The 15,386-nt window shown below is 35.8% G+C and overlaps 1 long non-coding RNA gene across 1 annotated transcript; it reads right to left on the reverse strand.

Moving 5' to 3' along the window:
- Positions 1–3,939: 3,939 nt before the first annotated feature.
- On the reverse strand, positions 3,940–4,532 carry LOC132156609 (uncharacterized). Its single transcript, XR_009437479.1, has 2 exons — positions 4,167–4,532; positions 3,940–4,080 (listed from the first exon to the last, which is right to left on the reverse strand). It is a non-coding gene; the product is annotated as an uncharacterized LOC132156609 (long non-coding RNA).
- Between the last annotated feature and the right edge of the window lie 10,854 nt (positions 4,533–15,386).

The raw sequence follows: 15,386 nt of genomic DNA on the forward strand, positions 1-15,386 counted from the left end.
AAAATGAATTAGTAACAGGTCCCTTTTCCACATCGTGACATACATCCGTACTTGGTTCTTTTCCTCAGTTGTTAATTGGATTTTTTGTTGAATTGGATTTTCCGTGGCCTAATGGTTAGAGAGTCGGACTTGCAATTGAAAGGTTGTGAGTTCAAGTCTTGGGCCGGCAGGAATTGTAGGTGGGGGGAGAGCATGTACAGTTCTCTCTCCACCTTCAACACCATGACTTAGGTGCCCTTGAGCAAGGCATTGAACCCCCGACTGCTCCCCGGGCGCTGAAGCATAAATGGCTGCCCACTGCTCTGGGTGTGTGTTCACAGTGTGTGTGTGTGCACTTCGGACGGGTTAAATGCAGAGCACGAATTCTGAGTATGGGTCAACATACTTGGCTGAATGTCACGTCACTTTCACTTTTTTAGGGGGGGGGCATGTGGAAGTTGCACTCAAAAATGATTGCAAGCTTGCAGTCGATTTTAAAAAAAGGGGTGGGATTTAACTGGACTATATATGTAAAAAACTTATACAGTAGATGGATGAATCTTTCACAATAAGATCTATGACTAGGGTTGGGTATCGAGTATCGAGTGGAACCGGGACTAGCTTTGCGATTTTCCCGGTATCGTTCAAAAGTTTTAATCTCGATTCCTAGTTTCGATTCCTAAAGCTTAAAAGAAAGAGAAAAAAAAGTTTCGATTCACAGTCCGCCCGGCGCCGACCGGAAGAAGAAACCGCTGAACACCAACAAAGAAGCGTCCACCGGAAGTTTTGGTATAACGAGCGATCGAACATGGACAGCGTGCGTCGGCGGTCCAAAGTGTGGCTTCACTTTTCGAAACAAAACGAAATCTCGGCAAAATGCAACATTTGCAGCAAGATTGTTTCGTGCATAGGAGGGTGCACGTCAAACATGAAAAAGCACCTCCGATGTCATGGAGTGCAAGTAAATGTGTGCCCTGTATTTGACGCGCTGCGCCGACCGTCCTCCGCTGCCTCTTCCTCTGGCTCCGACCCCCAGCCTGGCACCGCAGTGACTACACTGCACCAGGTTAGCCCATCAGTGGGAGCAAGGTAATGTTTAAGTACCTGCAGTATCATACACTGTCATGTGTAAATGTTTGTGAGGTTTTCAAAAATAAAGCTCTCTTGAGGAAAGTGTACCCCTGTGAAAATATATTCATAATAATTAATAATATTTATATAATATTCAAGTTCATAGATTTGATATTTATATTGTAGTTGAAAACAGCCCTGTGAGAAATTAGTAAAGTTAATAAAAAGTAAAAAGTTCATAGAATTCAAATTGATGGAGAAGGTCAGACTATTTTCTTCAGAAAGACAGTTGGCTAAGCTCATTTAAAATATCTTAAACTTTTTTTGACCCTGCCTCTTAAAAGAATCGGAATCGAGAATCGTTGGGAACCGGAATCGAAACAAGGAATCGGAATCGGAATCGGAATCGTTCAAATTTAAACGATACCCAACCCTATCTATGACCATTTTACTTTCATGTCAACTTTAAGCAAAATCAGTTCAGAATTATGAAGCTGCCTGTTTACAGATTCTGTACTGTCACACATACAGGTGTTTCATCTCAGTACACCAATTTGATTGAGATCTGTCTGATAACGGGACATTTCCTGTATGCAGTTCCACAAAGAAAGCCTTACAACGCCTTTAGGAAAGCATATACAGGCAGGGATGTGGGTCACCTAAATATTGACAGTGTGGGTGTGCACAGAGCTATGCTATGCTAACTATAGTGCTGATTTATCACTGTTATGTGTGGCGTAGCATCCAAGTAACCCACTTTTAAATAGCAGTGGCTGTTCATTTCCCTCCCCAGTTTTTCCCTGGTACTGTAGCTCATGCCATTGAGCAGAGCTCTATCCTGTAGCACTGTCATCAATGACTCCTTCACAGGTCACGTGACCCGGCAGACCAGGCGATCTGTCTCATAGATCGTCTTTATGCGGAGACTGAGGCAGGTCATTCATGGAGTGGGACTGAGGGAGCTCTCTGCCATGTGTGTGTGTTTGTAAGCATCCTCCTCGCTCCTCAGGCCGAGCAAAGAGATCCTTCTACGTCTGCCAACAGTACACACACACTAAAACACACAAACGTCTGTTTCTCTCGCTCACTTGCTAGAAAGTAAATAAGTAAACACTGATTATACATATCTGTGCCCAATCGCTTTTTTTAAAAGGGCTCGTGATAGAGTCCAAATAGTGTGTGGTATACAGAAAAGTGGACCGAAACACTCAACTGACCTTGACAGGCTTTTTTAGAATGCAGCTCCTTTGTTTAACCAATAAACTCCACACAGAAACCAGAAAATAAAGCTTAATCGTTAACTAGAATTAGTCACTTACACAACAAGCGTTTAAGCAACATGACTGCCGCACATGTGCCGAGTCTATTTTCAACTGTGAGGTTAGGAAGCCCACTGACCTGAGTCCACAGATCTGGAAGTCATGCAAAAATCACGGTCAGTTAGGTTTTAACCTAATAAAGGAACTTGCGTAAGATCCTAAATCCCTTTTCAGATAACCTAATTAAAAAGCCTGCAGCCCTTAATGAGGCTAAATGTTGCAAACAAGCTGTTACACGCGAGTATATTTGGTTTTAGGGGGATCTGTAATCACTGTGCTTTATGCTTTTAGAGCTGGTTAAAGTCTTCTCAAGAGCAGATACTGCGATTGGGCTGTTTGTTTGTGGCTGTAAAACTGAGACAGGTGATAAGGAAAGCTCACCTAGAAAGATTGTACATAGTGTAAAGATTTATACTCAAGATTTTGAAGGCCCAATAAGCCTGAAGTTAAATGGAAACAGAAAGTTATATTTTAACATCTGAATTTAAAATGAAGGTTACACTTTATTTTGAAAGTCCTCTATTTTGATTAACTTTGTAACTACATGTCAACTTATTCTCATTAATTTGCAACAACATGTCTACTAACTCTCAGGGTAGGTTTAAGGGTTAGTATAATAAGTTGGCATGCTTGTAAAGTTTCTCATAGTCAGTGTGTTGTATGTTGTGGACCGAACAAAATAAAGTGTTAGAAGTTATTAAGCAGACAGTCTACTAATACTCTAATGACTGCTAGTCGACATGTAGTTACAAAGTTAACAGGCTGAAGGCCTGGAATTCATGGCAGCTTTCATTGGCCAAGGCCCACCCATGAGGTCATTTGACTGACATGTCCAACAACCAATCACAGTTCATTTAGAGCAATAGCTGAGGGGAAGATTAGTCATTTATTACGTTTTGATCTAGGCTATTGTATGTCTTTAGAAGCTTGAAATATAGCACACGAGTCTACTAAACTAGTTTTATGGCGCTTTAGCAGGGCTGGTAATTATTAATTAAACCTGAACCAGAAAAACATACATTTTGATAACACTTTAGTTTAAACTATTAACTGCTGACATACATATTAGCTAGCATATTGGCTGTTTATTAGTGCTTACACTGTAAAAAGTTTATTAATATAAATATAAATTATTTACTCCATTTTTTTGGTGAAACATTTTTACACTTTTAAATTTTTTTTACATTTTTACATTTTTACTCCATTTTTAAGCTGTGAAATCAATGAAATATACTGTTTAAATTGAGTAAATGTCAGTAAAATATTTTAGTAAATCTGAATAACTGAATTACTTTATATGAGAAATAAAATGAATTAGATATAATCAAAATTATAAAACACCACAACTGTAATTCTATGTCAAATAAACAAAAAATATTGAGTAGATATAATTGAAATATTAGATGAAATTTAACCAAACAAATGTGCTATATTTACTAAATGCAAAAGTGAATTTAACTTAATATTGGACTATAAATTATCAAAATGTTGCATTCACTTTTTTTTTTTTTTTTTTTACACTATTTACCCTTTACAATGAATATGATAAAACCAAATAAAGAAAGAAACACATTTTTAATTGAACATTTATTTGTCAATTAAACATTAGACAAAGTCTAAAATCAACCTTTGAAACATTTCATCCATTTTAATATTCAAGTAGATTGCAAAATTAAAAAATGTAAAGTAGCCATAAGGGGAATGACTAAACCTTATGAAACATTTCATCCATCTTAATATTCAAGTAGATTGCAAAATTAAAAAAATGTAAAGTAGCCATAAGGGGAATGACTAAACCTTATGAAACATTTCATCCATCTTAATATTCAAGTAGATTGCATGTGAAATACGATAGCCATAAGAGAAATGACATCTTACTTTGTTCCTGGTGCATAACAGCCATTTGCAGTCACACTCAACATTAAACCATAGAAAAATAAAGCAACACTTACATCAATATTAAAGGGATAGTTCACCCAAAAAGAAGATGTTGACATAATGTACTCGCCCTCAAATTGTCCCAAACCTGTACGAGTTTCTTTCTTCTGTTGAACACAAAAGATATTTTAAATAATGTTGGTTAACAGACAGTTGAAAGTTGCCATTGACTTCCATGGTAGGAAAAACATATATATACTATGAAAAGTCAATGGCAACCTTCAACTGTGTGTTAACCAACATTCTTTAAAATATCTGCGAAACTGGTTTAAGATGATGTAAAATACAAAGACAATTGTTAGGAAATGCTTATTATTATTATCTTTTTAATAAAGTATGGCTAGTCGACGTCGTTGCTGAGGAAAGCAGATTTTTTTTTTCTGCGGAGCTGCACACGTGATCACTTTAGCCGCGAAATTTACTCAATTTATTTAAACTGTCGTTGATTAAGATGGCACTTTATTTAGGAAAATTGGTAGGAAATACTTAATAATTTTAGTTTCTAAAACAGATCAGTACAAGTAAATAATTATCAAATATTTATATTAGAATTCACCGGAGGGTTTATTAAAAATATAATTAGTTAGTTGAATACTTATTTTTAAATACACTTAAATAATATATGTCAATTTTAGAGAAATTACCTGTTGGATTTTTAATTCTTTTTTTTTTAACCTGACCCACTCAAAATATCACTTAAATGATTTCAAAAGATTTTATTAAGTTAATATAGCTCTTTATTTTTGTGAAATTTACTAAGCCACTGAATTATTTTTTACAGTGATAAAGCATGTAGAATACTATAGAATGGTAATCATTTAATACTATAAAGACTACAGAATACCCAAGACGTGTCACTCATATAGTTTTAAAAATACATCAATCAATATGGCCGCTCTATCGACAAAGCCCCGCCTTCTGAGCAAAAGAGCCAATCGCTAATCATGAGACAGGTGTTGTCAGATTTCATTGGTGATTTCAAATATAAAATTTAATTGTAAGCTTAGTGAACAGTTTTGAAGAATTTGATGCTTCCCCATTTCAAAGATGGCCGCCGAGTGACATGACTCGCCTTAAAGGGACTTTGCTATTTATAAGCTTATAAACAGCAGTTTTTGGCGAGACTCTCTGTACTCTAATTCCAGATAGAAAGTCATATTCATAAAGCATGTTTTAACCAACCAGAATCTGAGGCACCGTGTGTGACATAGAAAAATGTCAGCTCTTACTTATATAGGTCTGCTTAGCAGAAGAATTGGTGTGTTCAAGTAATGCCAGAAAGTTCAACGCACATGAATACCAACGTAATGTCGTAATTATGAGTAGGAAACTCATAAGTTTCTTTAAGCCCGAGTTTCCGAGTGAAACTTGATAGTTGATAATACCTGTTGTGTGAGTTGTTGCTTGCCCACCTCATTCAACCTAGTTTCTGTCATTTCCTTCTGTCAATATGTGTGTCAGTATTGCTGAGCTGTCATCACACACTAACCTAGATTCTATACATGGACAGCTGGGCCGGATGAGACATATGCTTCTGGGCTACTTACATTAACAGTAAGCATAGTGCACAATAAGCATGTACTCATAAATGATGTAGGCTTTTATATGCTTTCATTTGTGATTGGCTGAAACAGGTTTCATTTGACACCGCATATATGAATAAGAGGTTTTGAATAGTTTTCGATAGTCATGCAGCAAAAATGCATTGTAACCAATTTGCTTTCACATTTATTTATTTATTTTGTATATTTAAAATATTTTAAAATATATTTGTTTTCAGTCCTTTTCCTACAAATAAAAGTAGTAGCTTGATTTATTATTTATTAATTTAAATAAAACAAATTTTACACAAAATAAATATCATTCAAAAGTTTGGGGTCAGTGGAATTTTTTTTTTTTAAGTTATTTTGAAAGTAACAGTAAAAACATTTATAATGTTAAAATTAAAATACAATAATATAATATAAAACCCAATCTATGTCTATTGAAATTTATAGTCCTCAAAGGAAGAAAATGTATCATGATTGCCACAATAAATAAATAAATGCATAAATGAAAAGGAAAATGAAATTGCATAAATGTTTTCAACATTGATAAACAGAAATGTTTCTTGAGCAACAAATCATCATATTAGAATGATGTCTGAAGGATCACGTGACAGTCTGGAGTAATAGCTGCTAAATATTACAATATTATTGTTTTTACTGTATTTTGATCAAATAAATGCAGCTTGGTGACTCCACCGACCCCAGTCTTTTGAATGGTAGGGTATTTTGCATTGTAACATTATTGATGATTTTGAGGCGAGCTATGACTGGGGGATATTCTTAAACAATGTTCTGTGAGATTTATCTAAGTGTGAATTGAGAGCAGAAATGTCAGCGAGGGCTATTGGTGCACTATGTACTTTTGTTCTGTGTGAAATCGATGGATGAGCCCATTAACCAGACCGTATTTGTACACATCCTGACGCTGAAGCCAGCATTTGACTTACCAAATAGTGTACATTCCTCACTATGATAAACACACAGTCTCATATGCACAGGCTGGACTTGGAAATGCACATGGAAGCTGGATGGAGTGCAGGATTGCGGTGCATTCCAGCACATGTTGTTCTGAACGACAAGCCTCATTTTTCTCTAAATGAGAAGAGTTATGAACATTTCCTGTTTTAAAATGTGTCGAAATGCTGCATTCTGTTATTCGACGTAACTTAACGTTGGTAATTTATGAAATATTATACAAATATTTGAATAATACATAATGCCAGCTTAAATCTACAAACAAACTATCGCTCAACACTGTGGAGCAAGTTTTTTTTTATATTTCTGGAATCGGTCTCTTATAGTCACCAAGGCTATATTTATTTGGTCAAAACCGTTAAATTATTCTTATTGTGATTTGATCATCTTATTTTTATTATCTTGTTATATATATTTTTTGAATAACTCTTTCTATTTTAATATATTTTAAAATGCAGTTTATTCCTGTGATGGAAATGCTGAATTCTCAGCATCATTACTCAAGTTTTCTGTGCCACAATATCCTTCAGAAATCATAAATAATAATAATGATAATAATAATAATAAAAGTTTTAAAAAGTTACTATAGGTCTTTGTTGATTCAAAGCCTTGGCCTTCTGAATTCATCCAATTTAATCCTCATTTTTCATGTTGTCTCAGAAAGTAAGGTGTTAAAATGTGCACCATTGTCACGCAGAGGATGTTGCAAAACATGTACAATCTGAATCCCGCTGTTCTGTTCCTGTACCACGAGCACTGGAGAACAGCTTGTGTGTAACTCCTCATCACACAATGTTCAATGGAGGGATGTAAACAACAGCTGAACTCGAACCTGCTGCTGGAGTGTGTTGTCACACACATTGAGGGCTTCTCCTAGTCCTGATTACAGACCTTCCCCGAATGCACGTGTGCAGATCCCTACGATGCATGGCAAATCAAGCCCTTCTCTGGAATCAGGCACCAACTGGGGCCAACAATTGTTCTTGGGTCTTATTTTGGTCACTGTGAGCTCCATGCAGGAAGTATGTAGTATATGGCCAGAAAGAAGATAGAGACCTTGGCTCTAATCCAACATGGATTCATCCTGTTTATGCACAAAGACAAATCTTACAGGCTCTATTCCAACACATAGTGAGCTGCATTGCTGTCTGCTACCTATAAAGGCAGCATCTGGTCTCAAATGGACCCTTATAAGTGAACAACTTCCCAGGTAACCATATTTAGGTTATAAACGAAATGTTCCTAAAACACTGAAATGTCCAATTTACTTGTTATTTAAAGGTTACAGCTTTTTTTTAATAGCATTCTACTAACTTTATTTTCACCCAGTATATAACAGTATTTTATTAGTTATTTTTTAATATTCTAATAATGTTAAAAGTCAAGTTTTCTTGTCATGATTAGAGCATTATTTAAAGGTTGGCATTTTATAGAACGTTCATCAAGGACACATAACATCTTTATGGATTTCAGAGAAAATATTTTCTCTCCACGTTATGAGAACGTGTATCAAAAATGTATATTAATAATGCTCCTCATGTATAATGCATGGGAGACTAGACTCATTTTGGTTTGATGCAATTTGGCATTAGCTATGCCAAAACTGGGATACTTGAAAAAGTGTAAAACTATATTGAATGCAAATACGGAGTAAAGTAGTCCTTTTTTTTTACTTTTCTACCTTGAATTAAAGCTCAAGGTACTGTATATATAAACTTGTCCAAAGATAATATCTTAAAAGTCATCACAGTAAAGCTTCCTACTCTTCGGAATAGTCTTCATATTGAATACCTATGATGCTGCCTACATCTTTTGTTTTCCCCCTTGCTTTTCATTATTCGCTCTCTTATTCCTCAATAGTGTTTGGTTTTACTGGGCTATTTTCCTTCTTTGTTTCTTCATTGTGAGCATTTAGGTGTTTTGTGTCATGTTTTCTCCATTGGTTTCCTCCTTTCAGACCTGGAACAGACTGTACCTAACGTCTACCACCTCAGTATGTGAGAGTAGACCTTTTACAATCATCTAGTGTCTATATACACATACTGAACCAAAACCCCTCACATATCACGCACTAAGGATAATGGACATTAGGAAGGACTTGGTCTTGTATCTCAGAATCTTTTATTGCGCTATTTAGTGGCATGATAGTATAAGAGATTATAAAGGTCTTTATTTCATTGGGAATCGGGAATTATTTAGGACAGAGGTCGACCTTAATTGACTTATTTGTCTGGGCATTACCCTTGGAAATGCCCTTGGATGAGACGCACACACATATCCTGTCTTTAAATGTTGGTAAATGTTTTGCCTTGGAATAAAATGCCGCATTATTCTGTAAATTAAGGTGCAGTTTGAATGTGAATGTGAAGACTGGAAAGAAAAGAGCATGGACTGTAATGAATATAAAAAGGGGAAAAGATTTAGTCATTGAGACTAATGTGTTGATCTGATGTATGGAGCTCATCAGAGTCGAAGCGCTTGTTCTCAGCTGTTGTCAGTTAATCATTAGCCTCCAGTATTATTGTATGTCTGTGAGCTGTAATAAACTATCCCACACATATGCCAGTAAAATGCTGAATCACCCTTATAGACGCGATGGCACAGTTACAGCGGGGTTCGACATGGAGGGAATTATTTTCAATCACAGCTTTATAACACACCTACTCAATCTTTATTTAACATTCTCTCAAAAAACTTCAGGAGGTTCGTGCTGGGATCTTTTTAAACAGTATTGAAAAACTTCACATACTGTATGTGCTGAACATCTGTTGGCTGCTTTTTCTTTGCAAACTCATCTATTAAAACAAAACAAACTATATATATATATATATATTTATATATATATATATATTTAGAGAGAGAGAGAGAGAGAGAGAGAGAGAGAGAGAGAGAGAGAGAGAGAGAGTGGTGCAATGGTGTTATATTTTTGTAGGCCAATCTTGAAGTTATCATTACCATAGTTAGGATTTTTTCATTTGGCGTTATTGTAGAAAACAAGATCTGTGACCAGCAAAAGGTTATGATTCTTACATGGTTTGTCCATCAAGATAATCTCAACAAGTAAACATAACTTTATGATTTTTATAGCCTGATAACACTGGCAGAATAAAAAGCTAAATGGAGCTCATAAACTTCACCACATATGACATCAGTGTCATCATCTTTAATAACTCTTGGTCACACTTTAATTTAGTCTCACTATTAATAATGTGTTTTGCCTCAATAAGCTCCTAATTTGCTGTCAACAAAACAGTCAATATGCTATTAATGTGCATGCTAATAAACAACTAGTTAATGGTGAGAACTGGTCCCCAAACTTAAAGGGTTAGTGAACCCAAAAATTAAAATTCTGGGATTAATTACTCACCCTCATGCCGTTCAAAACTGGTAAGACCTTTATTCATCTTTGGAACACTTTTTATTTTTGAAGAAATCAGAGATCTTCCTGACCCTCTGTTGACAGCAAGAGAACTGACACATTCACAGCCCAGAAAGGTAGTAAGGACACTGATTAAATGTATTGATGTATTTATTAATTCATTCACATTTCAATTTAAATGTAAAACATTTCCCCTGAAATATTGCCATTTGATGGCTATAATAGATTCATTCAAACTTTTTACATTTGGAGTTCAAAACTAAAAAAGTATATTTAAGTGTAAATCCTCTAATCCTTTCCATACTATAGTAATTATCTTCCGTCATCACTCCACCACCCCAACTCCACCTTCATATGGAGAAATAATCAGGTCTGGACTGTGGCAAAATGTTTAATGCATGTGTTCTGACACACAGAGAGCTCATACAGGGCTCAGTTCCCTCCTTTAATTCAACTGAATGGAGTCTTCATTGTTTTATCATCTAGAAGGCAATAATCACTCGTCTGAAAACCCAGAGAAGTAACAGAACACCTCATCACGGCTGTAACACAAACAATGTGTAATGTTGAGTATTAAGTGGGTTGTGGTAACATTTCAAATTAGGCAATACTGTTCACTATTAACTAGTTGCTTAATAGCGTGCATATTACTAGCATATTGTTTGTTTATTAGTAGTTGTAAAGCACATATTAATGTCTTATTCTTTATCCCTTAACTATACCTAATACCTAAAAATAATTAGTTTATTGAGGGAAAACTGTTAGTTAACAGTGATTATGTGTTCCTTAATCTAAAATAGTTGCCAGGTTTGTTTGAATCACTAACCCTAAATATGAACAATAGTAAAAGTAAGCAACAGAAAGCTAAAAGAGTTTACTCTCACCACTCTTAAGTCATGTGTTAAAAGTTGATCTGATTATATTCTTGGTATATTCTTTCCACAATGAAGTGTATTACTAATCAAATGCCAGTAGTCCCAGTGAATTCAGCAGAGGATGAACAAAACAACCAGATCTTGATCTTGTTTCTGAGTATTCGTCACAGTCATACAATTCAAAGAAAGAAAAAGGGTCAAAAAATATGTGTTCTGTCACGCTAAGGAGAGGGATGATGTATCATCCTCCGGTCACAGGAATTTGATAACGATTAAAGTACTACTGCTCACCAGAAATAAAAAGGATACTAGAAGAGCTTTCACTCTGTAACTCTGTTATCTCTTGATGTTTTATGTAGGCTGTCAAGTTGCCAAGTGTCTCGGTTGTCTTTGTGAAGTTCATGCAAAAAATATAATTAACAATATGTTGGAAGGGCAAAACTATTTAAAAGTGTCACAGAATGCAAAAGAAAATCACTTTTATAAGCTGTTTGAACACGGTTATGTGGCTGCAGTGTGTGAAAACAACCATCATATAATGGTAAAAATCCACCCACTCATTTTTTTATAATCCCAATGAATCATAAACAGTCTCTCCAAACAAGCGGTTCCAGATTTCTTCCTGTTGTGACGTCATACTCAGAAAAGTCCTGCCCATTTGTGACGCTCTCTCTGCCCTATTAGCATACACATCACCCTGAGTGAGAAGCAGCAGTCCGCAATTACTTTTTTATTGCTGTAACTGCTGGAGATACAATGTCAGCACCGAAGAGGCATTACAAGTGTTGTTATTTTTCGATAAGCACCAACAAACATAGGAGTCTCCATAGACTGCTGAGGACATGGTGGTTAAATTTCATTTTCGAAAGGAAATATCCTGGAAAAGTCCTATATGTTTGTGCTAATCATTTTACTCCAGTCTGCCTTAGAAACTAGGGTCAGTTCAGTGCTGGAGTTGTGCAAAGGTTGCTTCTGAAAGAGGGAACGATACCAATGCTTCGTGTGCAAACATGCAGACAAAATAAGCATCACACATCATATTTTGTTTTCCAAAAGAGCTTCTTAGCTCTCTATAAGGCTAGTGTTGCTAAAGCTACCATTGTCTCTGCCTGTTTTCACTGATTCTGCCTTCACGTACTACCAGAATGATTGTAAATAGGAATGTGGTAGTTAAAAATTGCATTTGGAAGCAATGTGAAGTTTGTCCTAACAGTCTACTCTGAGAGATAGTAGACATGTAGTTGCAAATTTCTGAGATTTAGTTGATATGCCGTTGACATGTAGTTACAAAGTTACTTATAGTCAGTAGAATGTCTAAAGTGGACTATCGAAATAAAGTGTAACCAAACATTTTAGTGTGTGTGTGGAGGTAGTTTGTCTTGTCCACCTTGAAATTCTTCACACATCAATTAGCGCAGATACACACCACACCTTCACATACACACATTACACTCCATCTTCAGCAACTGTGGAGGACTCAGACACAAACAGCATGAGACAACAAACTTTACGGAGCACAGACAGTGAGAGAGGCCTGTCTCAAGTGATTTATAGCTGACTGTAGATATGTTTATGACTGCTTTATGACTAATTGGGTCAAGTGTTTCAAGTGTCAATCTATCTATCTATCTATCTATCTATCTATCTATCTATCTATCTATCTATCTATCTATCTATCTATCTATCTATCTATCTATCTATCTATCTATCTATCTAAATAAGAGTGATAAGAAATGACAGGAAAAACTACAAGGTAAACATATGGTAACCATAAGATATAATAATAAAATGTTGCAGCTTAAAGTAAAATACAATAGGAATGGATTTATAAAGTATGGTCTATGCCACATAGTAAATTTCTCTGTCTAACTGTATTCTTCTAAACTGAGGTGAGCTGAGCTCCAGAAAAACAATTCTTCTACCAAGCAATATAGTGTATCAGTTAAGGGGGTGTGTTTTTGCTTTTCACAATGCTTTTTTATTTTTTATTTATAGTTTTTTATGCAAACATGACATGGATGTATTTGATGATTGTATCACGTCTTTCCTTTTTCAGCAAGTTGACAGGACGTTTTAAGTCGGTTCAACTTTTCAAAAATGTATTTTGAGACCCTATTTTTCCATTTTGGTGTGACATGTATTGTGTTTTACTGCTGCCAGGAAATTTGGTGTAGCATTTACATGATATATATATATATATATATATATATATATATATATATATATTTGGTTTTGCATGTTCAGCATGTTTAATCAGAATTTAAGGTGCGATCTGCAGTAGCAAAACATTTTAAGCAAAAATTCCACTGTCTATTGTCAATAGTGATGTTGGTCAACGTGGTAAATTTGTGAGACCAACATGAACCCATGATGAATCTGCATTCAGAAATCTTTTGCCCTTATACAAGAAATTCCCAGTTGTGTGGATACCAATTTAAATGGCTGGATTTTGCCTGTAGAAAATTGACAAACAACAATTATTGTGACCATACCCTTGAACAGCCAGTTTAAAAAATCTAAGCTTTGTATGGCACTTAATATGGCTTTTCATACATGAAATAGCTTTTTTTTATTTATTTATTTTTTTACTGTAGTCTTAAACCCTGGCTTATTTGCAGTGTCAGATTGATCCGACGATGTATTATCAAGTCTTTTTGGATTTTCAGAGTTTTCTTTTACTATTCGACTGTTTTCCCCTCAAGCGCTGAAATGACTGTTTATACATAGCACAGTGTTTCTGTAACTATCTATAAACCCCACTTCTAAATTACAAGTGTGAAAAAAATGTTTCTGTACCAGGATTTAAAAGCAGTGTTTTGAGCAAAGATAATCAAGGGTTAAGCACAGTGTGAAAAGCACTACTGATTTTCCCATTCATGTTTCAAAGGATACCATTGTCTTTGCATGCTATATGCCCCACAACATGCCATTACTATTGTAAATGTTTAAACTAAATGACTTATCATTCTCAAAAAAAAAAAAAAAAAAAAAAAGAGATAATATATATACAACCCGAATTCCGGAAAAGTTGGGACGTTTTTTAAATTTTAATAAAATGAAAACTAAAGGAATTTCAAATCACATGAGCCAATATTTTATTCACAATAGAACATAGATAACGTAGCAAATGTTTAAACTGAGAAATTTTACACTTTTATCCACTTAATTAGCTCATTTAAAATTTAATGCCTGCTACAGGTCTCAAAAAAGTTGGCACGGGGGCAACAAATGGCTAAAAAAAAAAGTAAAAGTATCAGCTGGGAGAACATCTAGTGATTAATTAAGTTAATTGATATCAGGTCTGTAACATGATTAGCTATAAAAGCTTTGTCTTAGAGAAGCAGAGTCTCTCAGAAGTAAAGATGGGCAGAGGCTCTCCAATCTGTGAAAGACTGCGTAAAAAAATTGTGGAAAACTTTAAAAACAATGTTCCTCAACGTCAAATTGCAAAGGCTTTGCAAATCTCATCATCAACAGTGCATAACATCATCAAAAGATTCAGAGAAACTGGAGAAATCTCTGTGCGTAAGGGACAAGGCCGGAGACCTTTATTGGATGCCCGTGGTCTTCGGGCTCTCAGACGACACTGCATCACTCATCGGCATGATTGTGTCAATGACATTACTAAATGGGCCCAGGAATACTTTCAGAAACCACTGTTGGTAAACACAATCCGCCGTGCCATCAGCAGATGCCAACTAAAGCTCTATCATGCAAAAAGGAAGCCATATGTGAACATGGTCCAGAAGCGCCGTCGTGTCCTGTGGGCCAAGGCTCATTTTAAATGGACTATTTCAAAGTGGAATAGTGTTTTATGGTCAGACGAGTCCAAATTTGACATTCTTGTTGGAAATCACGGACGCCGTGTCCTCCGGGCTAAAGAGGAGGGAGACCTTCCAGCATGTTATCAGCGTTCAGTTCAAAAGCCAGCATCTCTGATGGTATGGGGGTGCATAAGTGCATACGGTATGGGCAGCTTGCATGTTTTGGAAGGCTCTGTGAATGCTGAAAGGTATATAAAGGTTTTAGAGCAACATATGCTTCCCTCCAAACAACGTCTATTTCAGGGAAGGCCTTGTTTATTTCAGCAGGACAATGCAAAGCCACATACTGCAGCTATAACAACAGCATGGCTTCGTCGTAGAAGAGTCCGGGTGCTAACCTGGCCTGCCTGCAGTCCAGATCTTTCACCTATAGAGAACATTTGGCGCATCATTAAACGAAAAATACGTCAAAGATGACCACGAACTCTTCAGCAGCTGGAAATCTATATAAGTCAAGAATGGGACCAAATTCCAACAGC

The sequence above is a fragment of the Carassius carassius genome, chromosome 14 (assembly GCF_963082965.1).
Source record: "Carassius carassius chromosome 14, fCarCar2.1, whole genome shotgun sequence".
Taxonomy (NCBI): domain Eukaryota; kingdom Metazoa; phylum Chordata; class Actinopteri; order Cypriniformes; family Cyprinidae; genus Carassius; species Carassius carassius.